Source organism: Lagenorhynchus albirostris, chromosome 14 (assembly GCF_949774975.1).
Source record: "Lagenorhynchus albirostris chromosome 14, mLagAlb1.1, whole genome shotgun sequence".
NCBI classification, from domain to species: Eukaryota; Metazoa; Chordata; class Mammalia; order Artiodactyla; family Delphinidae; genus Lagenorhynchus; species Lagenorhynchus albirostris.
The window spans coordinates 39,130,010-39,142,543 of record NC_083108.1 but is presented as its reverse complement, the minus strand read 5'-3'; positions in this window follow the sequence as shown (position 1 = coordinate 39,142,543).

The window sequence follows — 12,534 nt, the reverse complement described above, 5'->3', positions numbered from 1 at the left end:
TAACTTTGGTAATTAAGCAATGACTTAGGTCTTGACTCTGCTCTTCTTATTCAGTGTCCTCCTCTGAGCACTTGTTTTGTACAGTTAACGTCAATGCTGATCTTTGATCTTAGCTTCCTTCTAAACTTTCCTGGACCCTCTCTAACTTGCCCTGTCCCTTTAGTCCCAACAAACTCTCCTGCCTCCATGCTACCACTTCTAACCTCACAGACACCCAAATATACTAGAACCCAATATGCTCTGCCTCAGTGTCCCTCCACCCCTGGGGGGGCGGGGAGTGTTGTGTGATACATACTGCCCATCAATCATGACCCTTCCGGGTGCAAGAAGACCTTGCCTCATACAACAAAGAGAAGATGTGCTTTTGCACTTAGAAGAACCTATAACCACAGAGGAGTGACTAGTCCAGGAGGAACAGCCAGCCTGTCTCTGTATAGTAATGAACAAGAACATTTCTGGAAGTTGCCCCAGGCACTGCATTGGCTTTTCTGCCTCACCCTATACACCCACCCATTCTCTGTGCTGTTACGAGCACCACAGGTCACCAAATTTACCCTGGAAAACCCACTGAGAGGTTTTTCAAGTTAAAAGGAAAAACTCCAAATTCATTTTCTGGAAACACGTTCAAGATAGAAACAGTTCCGTGCTGTGTACAAGAGAGCTGCAAACTGTCGATATGGACAGAGAACGGTCAACAGGAAAAGTATTTTTAAAAACTGACAAACCACTTGTGGAAGTTTTGGCAACATTTCCTCCAATGACTGATAATTATTTAAGAAGAAAATACTAGAAATAGTACTAACCAAAATAGTACTAACCAAAAGCCTGGTAGCAATAAATTCTTGATCATTATCTGTGAATGGGATCACCAGCCCCTGGATAATGAAATCTAATACTTTTGTTAGAATGGGGATTTTTTTTAAGTCCTAATTACACTTTAGTCTAGAATGATTCTAGCCTTACAACGCATCTCTCTTCTTAGAGAAAAACACATCAATGTGTGGTCACGGGAGGAGAACTTTGACCTGGAAAGGGTATTTAGGCACTCTCCCAGACAAGCTGTTGATTTCCACATAAAAATTGGCAGAAGAGAGAGCCATCTGGGATAAACGTTATCCACATTGTTGGTGTCTCACTGTTGGAAGTGTAGTTTAGCTTTTTACCACAAAAAATATGATATTATGCAGCTAATAGAAACTATTTCTCAATAAATCACAGATATATAAGGAACCCAGGATGGGTGTATTAGTTTTACCTATTTCAAAAATCTAAAACATCATTTTTTAAATGAGCATTTGGTGCAACTATCTACTTACCAGCTTTTAGAGTTTTCTAGAAAATGCATCCTCTGTTCCCAGATCCCATGATGCCTTATGCAATGGAGACCATCAGAAAACGTAACAAGGAGTTAAGAGATCTGGGTTCTAGTCATCACTCTACCATTAACTTTCTACGGGATGTTGCACAAGACATTTAATATTCCCCACTATATTAGCTGATAACACTAGCTGTGTAACAAAACACAAAAATGTCATTGGTGATAAAAGATTGTTTCTTGCCCTGAGGACAGTTCAATGCAGATATTCCTAGTCAGCAGGTAGCTTTCTTTCCCATAATGATTCAGGGGTCCTAAAACTCCCCCATTCATGAGGATAGCAAAGTCCTCTGCTTCATGCTAGTGGAAAGGGAGAGACAATATCGAAAAGTCCCACCCCCTTTGTAATAGTCTGGCCTACAAGTGACACATCTCACCTCCCTCTCATTCCAACATCAAGAACTAGTCATTTGCCCATGCCTGTCTGCAAGGACAGGGGCCAAAGACTGAAAAATACGGTTCAGCCACGGAGAGCATGAATTTTGCATGCACAGCTATAAACATTTCTGCCACATCAAACCTCTATTTATTCGTCTGTGAAATGATAATACTAACTGACCTGCCACCCCACAGAGATATGGTAGAGGAAATAGTAACAAATGTTAAGAAGCTTTGAAAAGGGCTCAAGAGAATCAGAGGTCCACAAGATATTATTTTCCCTCCTATCTACCCACTTATTTGTGCTTTCTAGTATTGGAATCCATCTTCAACAGATAGTGTTGTAAGAGCACATATCTCCGCGTCTCTGTGTCCACCATTCTCACCCTCTAGCAGCTTTTGACAAAGCCTTACCCCTGAGCCCATGAAACAATATATTTTCTTGGCTTCCACGTCATGGCATTCTCCTGGCCTTCCCACTTTCTCACTGCCCCTTCTCAGTCCACCTTGCTGAGTTCTCACCCTCTACCCTCTACCCTCTTACTGCAACACCTCAGGACTCTGTCCTAAACCTTATCTCTCACTACTCTCACTCTCTAGACAATTTTATCCTTTCCTATGGTTCCATGCTGAGGATCCTGAAATGGTATCTTGAGTCCAAGCTGCTCTTCCGGGCTTCAGACTCCCACATACCACAGCCTCCACGACAGTTCCATCTGAAAGCTCCATACATAGCTCAGACTTCACATGGTCAAAACAGAACTCCTGATTTTCCCTCCCTACACCTGTTCCTTTGCTAATTTTCCTTTATATAACTTTCCCATCATAGCAAATGGCATCAATTGCTCAAATTCAAAACCTTAGAATCATTTTTACTCCTTTCTTTCCCTCACTTCACATTGATAAATCCTGTTGGCTTTACCATAGCCTCCCCCAAAAAAGTCTTCTTTCTGTCCACTTCTATCTACCTGCTGTTTCCCTAATACCAACAACTATCTTATCTCACCCTGATTGCTGTAGAAATTTCTTAACTAGGTTAGCTAATTCCACACTTGCCCCCTACAACCCATTCTCATCCAAGCAGCAAGACTCACCTTTTTAAGATATACTACATTTTAGCAAATCTCTGAAGCCCTCACTTTTTAAACACAACTTACATATAAAGGAAAAATCATACCACTTGGACTGTGACATGATACTTTCTTATTACATCAGTTGTAAGTACATTTTTTTATGTCAGACATGTTAAAATTTGAAAAAAAAGTAATGGCAACTGGCCGATTTTTTATCTACCCACTCACCCTCCACCCTCTGATAAAGCATAAAGCCAACAAAGGGAGCAAATAAAATTATATATAATTCACTGCTTTAGTAATACTTTGTGATAGGGAATATCATGGCATGCAAGTTATCTGTTGTTAAGAAATAACCAAATTCCAGCAGAACTCTGATTGTGCACCCACCACTGTAAGCCTGTGGGTGCAGGGTGTGGGGGGAGGGGAGTTTAATAGACACCATGAAAATATTGAAGGGGTGCAGAAGACTTATAGTATAGATGAAATCATCTCCAGGAAGAAAAAATCCAATAGTAAACACTGATCACAGGTTAGAACTTGGTAATTAATAGCACCAGCTACAGGGCTTGTAGGTGGTGGGACTAGAAGCAGAAGTCTCTGAGAAGCATTGCTCAGGGGAAGAAGATGTAATCCTTGGAAATATAGCAGTGAAGGAAAAGAAGGAAGTAAGAAAAGAAGATTAAATACTTTATGTTAAATCAAATAAAATAGCAAAGGAAACAATAGAGAAACAAAACACAGCCACCCCTTGCCTTCCTGACACCATCAACAACACTATAAGAGCAACACAGAAGAGGGCAGAACAGAGAATTATCAAGCTAAGAGCACTGACTACAAAATGCATAGGAATGGAAAAAGTGGACCACATCCAGGCAAAACTATTATAAAAATTCAGAAAATGTGAATTAAGGCATTTCAGTTGATAAGAATTCTCCCCCCAAAATCAACCATAATGCCAAAGAAATTTTAAACAACACTCAAACTGAATTGAGTATTTTCACATAAACATTTGTAACTGTGAAGAAATACCTTGAATCAGAAATACAAAAACTAAAAACAGAAATGGAAGGAGTGAGGGAGACATGAAATAAGAGTTGATTGAACTCAGGAAAGAAACAGAAGAAAAAAAGTCACAAATCATATCAGAAATGAAGACTAAATCATCAGGTACTCAAGAGAAGATTCAAATGAAAATTTAAGAGAAGAAAGAAAACAATCAAGAGAAAAAAAACTGAGGTAAAGAAGTAAAAATGAAATCTAAACGGATAAACACAAAGAGATTCACAGTCTAACACATCTTTGTTGAAAGTAAAATACAGAGAGAAAATCAGAGAAAAATGACTTGTCATATGTTAATCTCCAATGAGATTAACAGATGACTTCTCTTCAGAAAAGATGGAGACCAGAAACTGTAGGATAAATATCCAAAGTGCTGAAAGAAACTGTAGATCAAGAGTCTTATATCTAGCAAAACTATCTTTCAAAAATAAAGATGAAATAAAGATATTCCCAGATAAACAAAACCTGAGAGAATTCATTTATCTTTACAAGAGAAATAGAATGGCATCAAACATCTCAGAAACAAAGTAAGGCAACAGCAGACCAGTATTTTCAAAAAACTTAAGGAATGAGGGTATAAATGAAAAGTATTACAGCCATTCAATGGAAAAGGAAGATGTGGTATATGAATACAATGGAATATTACTCATCCATAAAAAAGAACAAAATAATGCCATTTACAGCAACACAGATGGACCTAGAGATTATACTAAGTGAAGTAAGTCAGAAAGAGAAAGACAAATACCATATGATATCACTTATATGTGGAATGTAAAATATAACACAAATGAACATATCTACAAAACAGAAACAGAGTCACTGACATAGAGAACAGACCTGTGGTTGCCAGAGGGGTGCGGGATGGATTGGGAGTTTGGGGTTAGCAGATGCAAACTATTATATATAGAATGGATAAACAACAAGGTCCTATTGTATAGGACAGGGAACTATACTCAGTATACTGAGATAAACCATAACGGGAAAGAATATGAAAAAGAATGTATAACTGAATCACTTTGCTATACAGCAGAAATTAACACAACATTGCAAATCAACTATACTTCAATAAAATATTTTTTTTTAAAAAAGAGAGAGATATGATAATTAGTTGCAGTATGTGATCTTCTACTGTGTCCTGGGCTAGAGAGGAGAAATCTATAAAGGACATTATTGGGTCAACTGACAAAGTTAGAATACAGATGGTAGGTGAGACTAAAATATTGTATTAATATCAAATTTACTCAACTTGCTAACTGCACTGTGGTCTTTTATTCTTATTAAGAAATACACACTAAAGTTTTTAGGGGTAAAGCACCATGATACATGCAACTTTCTCTAAAATGGCTCAGAAATATTACATATACTATATGTTTTATATATATGTGTGTGTGTTTTGTGCATTTTCTATGTGGTTGTGGGGAGAGGGGAGAGACAGACAGACAGACAGCCAGAGGAGGCAAACAGCAATGCAAATGAGACCAGATGTTAACATAGTGGTACATGGGTGCAAAAGTGGTACATAGGTGTCCTATGTACTATTCCTTTTTTCCCCCTTGTTTTTTCAGTTTTATAGAGAATAATAAAATAAAATAATTGATATACCTACGTGCTATCCTTATTCTTGCAACATTTTTATAAATTGAAATTATTTCCAATTTAAAAGTAGTTTACATATAAAGAAATATCTTAGAAATTGTGAAATAAGACAAATCAAATTATATCACTCCCATTTCAAACCCTCAAACAGCTTCCCAGTGCCCTGAGAACACAAGTCAAGGTGCTCTCCCTAACACCTGCGTGATGCATGCCTGGCTACACGCCCCGCCCAATCTCCACCTCTCCTGCCGCACCCCAGCACCAGCCATACTCATCTTCTCTCTTCCGTTCTGAACTCTTTCCGGTTTCGAGGCTTTTCACATTCAGGCGGCTGCTGTTTATACTGATCCAGAATCCCTTTCCCCTCGGGGTAAACCCCACCCACCCACCATCAGTCCACGGGGTTCAGAGGGATCAGCACTGCCCACACCCTGAACTCCAGGTGGGCTGTGAGCTGCTGAGGGCACCCCTGAGAATGACGCTAATACACGGAAAGCAAAGGTGCCAGGTAAAAGTGGGACCAAATCCTGACTGCATCGTTTGAGGCTTTGACTCCAGCCTGTCCTGAAATGAGATCTACCCCTGGACTTTCTGCTCACACAGCCAAAAACTCCCTTCTGCTTGCACTAGTTTGAGTGTGAGTTCCTGGATGTGCTGTTCCCTTTGCCCAGAATGCCCTTCCCTTCTCTCTCTGTTAGACTGGCTCCTTTCCCGCCTCGGTCTCAGTATAGATGTCACCTCCTCTGAGACACCTTTCCTGAATATCCTACTTAAAGGTCTCCCATTTCAGATCTGTTTTTCCATTTCTTAGCCCTCTGGTTTTTTGTTTTCGTTTTTGTCTTGTTTTGCCTCATCACACTTAACACAACTTGCATCATTTCACTTATTTGTATGTTTACTTCCTTCCAAAATTGTCCCCCATTTGAGTAAAGGCAGGGGATAAGGTGGTCTTAGGCTCCATTGCACCCACAGAGCCTGGGATGTTGCCTTATCATAGTAGCCACCCACTGTTTATTAAATAAATGCATACTTCTTTTTTCATAGTTGCACTAAGTCTTGAATACTGAATAATCTATGTCACTTAAGAGAGGAAAAAACATGAATTGGCACATGATTTTTAGGCCTAGAAACTATTTTACTACATTAAAAACTCCTGAAGGAGTGTTTTATTGCATTTTCATTTTCTGCTTACCCCAAATATCTTGCATGGGCCCTTACCCACAGCATGTGTACAATTATGTGATTTTTTGCTCCCAATTATAATGCCAATTAAGTAAGCAAAGGAGCCAGGCAGTACTGAACTGACAATGATACACCCAAAACTGTAATTCTTCCTTTCAGAAGCTACTGTAAGACTCCAATGGGACCGGGTAGACATTGGGGGAAGAAAATTTTCCAGGGTAGTGGATTAGAGCACTGTAAATATTTATTGAATGAATCATAAGTCTCTGTAGCTAAACAAATTCCAGAAAGTAAGAGACAGAGAAAGACAGATGAATACAGAGAGAGACAGAGAACTCTAAAACCCTCAGTCACTGGGACAGATGAGTAGAACTTAACAACCACACCATAAGCTCTGACGTCAGTTCTGCTTCCGACATGATGTTTCCAGGTCCCATGAGTAAACTTTCAATAATCTATGAAAACATTACTTAACCCCCGTCTCCTCTTCCTTCCACTCTCCTCCAGCTCATAACGAGGCTGGCCGCGGATCTGGGTGGGAGAAAGAGGATCAAGTGCTATCGTGCTGGGGCTACGAGATCTAAGTCAGGACATAAAATGTGTATCCCCCCTATGTCTTGGTCAAGTCATGTAATCTACCAAGAATCTGTTTCCTTTCATCCATAAAGAATGGATAAGAACACCCACTGGATGTAACTCACAAACTGTTTCTATATATTGAATAATATACTAGTAAAATACTTCATAAATTATGTAAATATTATCAAAATTCAGTTACTAAACATAATCTGTTTTTATGATTATTGATACAAATCTCCACTCAGAGTTTTAGAGTTCCACAAAGATGAAATCTCTATAATGATTTAGTTCTTTATGGGCACCTAAGAGCTGTTGAAAAAAAAACTATGATCCAACTACTTGTGATAAAAGCACTTTCAGAAAAGAGTTCCTGATATTCCCTAAACCTAAAGAAAACCTTCAGCTGCATTATTTGTTTCTTTCTGATAGTAATAATAGTGTATAATAACAATGTAAACTAGTAATCCTAGTGAATCTTTTGTTTTGCTACTAGGTTTTAAGCTTCTACATCCTTGCCTTCAAGTTACATAAGAGATCCAATGTCTCCTTATTATGAAAAATTAGGTCCTTAGCTCCTTACTAAGAGCCCTAGGCCATTTTCTACCCTTGTTCCAAGGGTCTGAAATAGCATTTTCTAGGCACAAAGGAGAATCCTTCTTGAAGATAAACCCTTCTAAATGCTCTTGTGTCACCCCCCCTTGGGTCACATCTGAGTATCCAGGCCATAGAAGACATCTGATTAAAAGTGGCATTAAAGATGAAGCCTAGAATTATTTTCATAAAATTTCATGGTTATCCAAAAGCTGTAAAAAATTTGTTTTAACTGTAAAAATTTTTCTCTAGTCTCTTAGTTAGCTGTTCTCTCTTGATCATAGGAAACAAAAGCCTCATACAATTTCATTCATTTATACACTCATTTGTTCATTTATTTATTCAACCATTCATCATACATTTATTGATATTACAGACAATGTTTAAGCTTTGGGAATATAAAATTGAACAAGAAACAGCCTTTGTGAAGTATATATTCATACAGACATATCAACAAATAATTGTAATGTTATCAGGGCTTTAATAAAAATATGTACCAAGAGGTAAGGAAGCTCAGAAGAAAAAGTGGCATTTTTTTTTCTTCAGGAGTTGGAAGAGATTTCACAAAGTGATGAAATAAGATAGGTATTCACAAAGATTAGAAGATAGGTAGAAAATAGGGAGAAAATCATTAATTATAAATTAAATACCTAAATGAGTTGATTTATAGAAAGGAGTTAGACCACTGATTGGTACAGTAAGTGCCACTGAGATGATAGCTAATATTAGTGTTAGCATCACCATCATTGTCTAAACAACAGGAACCATCAGGGTGCTCACCAGCTCCGGTCTTTCTTAGTTGTGATTTTCTGTGCTGACATCACTCTCACCTTCAACAGGTTCTAGTTCCAAAGGTTCTATTTAATAAAAGTCCAGCAACACCAAGGTAAAGCATGAATACTAACCACCTAGCCTACTCCAGTCTGGCACGCTTTCTTTATCCAGCTAAAAACAATGGGCCATAAATACAAACTTTGTAATAAGGGAAGGGAATAGATAGAAGAGATTAAGGTCAAAACTATAATTTATAAACAAAGGCATTGGAGAATAGAGGGGAAAGGTAAGGGGGCTCACTTTTCTTAGAACAAAGTCAATGTGCTTAAGAGTTTCATCATAGGACATTGAATGGCACTAGCAACGGAATGTGAGATACTGGCTGTTGATTAGTCAGTATAGGGTAAGCTCTGCTGCAAAATCAACAAGGATGCTCTCTCAGTGGGTTAACACACAGCAAGTCTGCGATGAGTCTAGAGGCTCTTCGGGACCGCTCCCTTCAAAGTGCTATTTGGGGACCCAGTCTAATTCCCCCTTATAGCTATGCCATCTGGAACACAGGGCTTCCAGGTCACCACAATAGGGAAGAGAGAACCGGAGAGTGACACACCTGTTAATAAATGCTTTGACAGAAGTGACCCACATCAATTCTGCTTCTACTCACAACTCATTCAGCATAACTAGCCACATGACCTTATTTAACTATGTGAGTATTAGAGAATTTGTGAGAGTATGTGGGTATTTGGAGAATGGAGTTTCTGCACAATTTTGGCTCAGCTATATTATAATTTTATTTTTATTTTTCGCAGAGGTAGAGATTGGGGAGAATGCTTTTGCTGCTTTTTTCCCTTATGAATAGTTTTCTACTAGTTAGATTCACTTTTCTCAGTAGACTGAAAAATCATAGATTTTGTTTTAATTGTGCTCCCTAGGACTTAGTACCACTGCTGACAATAATAGGTGTTGAATAAGTAAATAGATAGATAGATTCTTTAGATAAAGCCAGTATAGATTATCCATGTTGTTGCCAAAACTGTATCCAGAAGTCAGCTACCACAACTTATTCTGGTGATTAAACTGATTTTATTAGTAGTAATGTAGTTAATTTGTTTCATTATTTGAGGAGTTACCTGCGGGAACAGTAATCAAATTGACTCAATTCTTTCATTGTTTACAAAAACAAGTCAGTACTACAAGTCTCTCCAGTCTGCATTCAACTACCTAACCCATCACTTGCCATTTTATCCACATAAGGGTTTTCCTTTCTCTTTCTTAGTGTCTCATTAAAGCTTCCTTCTGCCCTCGAGATGTTTTATAAGGAAAAAAGAAATAAAGCTTACATTATTTCTTCCATATATTACTATCTTGGTTTATCGTTTTCTGCTTGTATAAAATTTTAATTCATATTAAAGGAAAATATTTAATTCAGCTGTTCTTAAGAGAAAAATAGCATTCTTCCACTTCAAATACTTTCTTTGTCAAAATATTCCTTACATATTTTAGTTGTTGTTTAATTTCTTATTTCTCCAGTGGAGAAAAGCTTGAAAGCCACTGTTCTTCGTATCTTCAACTTCTCTATTTTGCAGACCTTGTAAGTGATGTCATTGCATTCACCTATGCCTTTACAACATTTAAACAGCATCTTAGTTGTCAAAGAAAAACAATCCTCTTAATTCTAACAAAGAAATATGGGGCCTGGCCAAGCACAGCACCAGGCATATAATATTTATTCAAATATGTCCGAGTTCTAATTCTCCAAACTCTCCAGAAATGATACCCAACCAGAGATTCTGAAAAATCACGATTGATGTAAATGAAGTCCATTCATTATTCTTATCCCTAACTCATCAAATTATATGCCCAGATTGGTCACCATCATCTCCATAAAAACGACAATTGATTTGAAGTTCTAATGGAAATACACATATCTATTTCAAAATTCCCTGAAAGCATTTCTCTTAGAAACATAGTCAATAAATGCCGTTGGTGAACAGCTCCCTTCAATAAAATCAGTATATTGCAATTAATTCAGGTCTTGAATTCCTCTACCCAACAGTAATAGTGAAATCTTGATAACTCATAATGCTTGGGTATTCTCCACAGCCAGGATCCTCTAGACCAACAGTCATCAAATAGGCTATCAGAATAGACTAGTGTACAATGACCAAGCATGAGGTATGCTGTAGTGTGTTTGCTGAAAACAATAAAGTAGCAACATTTTTAAATTATTTTCTTTTTTAAAATGTGATACTGGTGAACTCAAGCATGTCCTTATGTCTTTCTCATTTACTTTGAATATATGAGAACTGTGTATAACTGCAGTTTATTCTGAATAGCAGTCCACAGTTTAACACGATGCCAGTAAATGTTAGTAGTTTTAGCAATTATACACTACGGTGTGTGAAAAAAATACTGAGAATTTCTTCAACATCTGGGTATTTCCAAGACATTCACATCCTTGACATTCACATATTTCACATATGTGAATGTCAAGGATATTACAACAGAGAAAAGGTTGGGAATTACTGTTCTGGGTAAGCCTTGGTGATTATTCCTGAAACTCATTTTCTGCTACATTTGGTCTAAAGCAAATATAATTTTTCTCTTGGCTATAATTCTGTGGTATAAAGTTTCCATATTCAGACACTTAATTCACATCTAAAATATCAAGTTGATAACCTGGTAGTGTTTCTCCTCTACTGAAACCATTTTTTAACATAGTTTATTTCACTAAAGTACATCCCACTCACCCCCTTGAAACTAAGTAACTCTGTGCTCTCTACCAGCAGCTCAAATATTTGCATCCACTTCAAAGAGCAAATAGAAAAAGAGACAGTATTTCAGTTCAAATATATCAGTTGAATGACTTTAAGAAATATTATCCCAAATGCTCATTTATGACTGTTATGTCATCAAATTGAAACCACAGAGGCATTGTGAAAATAACTGACATACATAACACTTTTTTATGATTATGACACCATTATGCAGAAGTTCTAAGAATTCAAAGAGTTTGTCTTTTTTAAAAAAATCTCACAATGATATTCCTTAAGCCAGCAATAAACTCTCAAAGACAGCTAATATTATGCAAGATCCCTTAGCAAGCTCCTGTAACTGACAAATATAGTTTGGCCATATATTTAAAATACTGTTCTCTGTTTGTTCATAGCAACATACTTCCTTCCAGTCCATGGGTCTGAGAAAATGGATAATTTAATATGAAATATATGACCTGCAACTCATGTGCATTTCTCTAAAGAGTCTCAAACTGCTTTCAAGCAATGAGTCTGTGTGTGAAAAAACCATTTAAGCAATTTTAAACTGTCCTAAAGCAAAAAAGACTCTAGTTGTAAATAAGTATTTTATAGATAGTGTTTAAATAAAAGTCAATTGAAAAATAAAAATCCCATCACATCTGAAACTACTTATATCGCCTATTCAATAAACAAAAACACATAAACCAATGTAAAATTTATTTGAGTTGAAATAAAGAATATTTCCAAGGAAGAGTATTCATCCAGAGTGAATATTTATAGAAAAGCTCTATTGCTCAAAAAATATGTGTTTATAATTCCAAACTTGGCCAGAATCCTTAAGTTTAAGGCTATTTCATGAAAGTTTTCTAACAAATTTACTTGGGACAAAAATATTGGCTTATAAAAAATGCCCAAGGATTATTAAAAAATCACTTTAGAAAAGCCAGTAAAGATGATAAGTGAGGGCTTCCCTGGTGGCACAGTGGTTGAGAGTCCGCCTGCCGATGCAGGGGATGCGGGTTCGTGCCCCGGTCCGGGAAGATCTCACATGCCGTGGAGTGGCTGGGCCTGTGAGCCATGGCCGCTGAGCCTGCGTGTCTGGAGCCTGGGCTCCACAACGGGAGAGGTCACAACGGTGAGAGGCCCACATACCGCAAAAAAAAAAAAA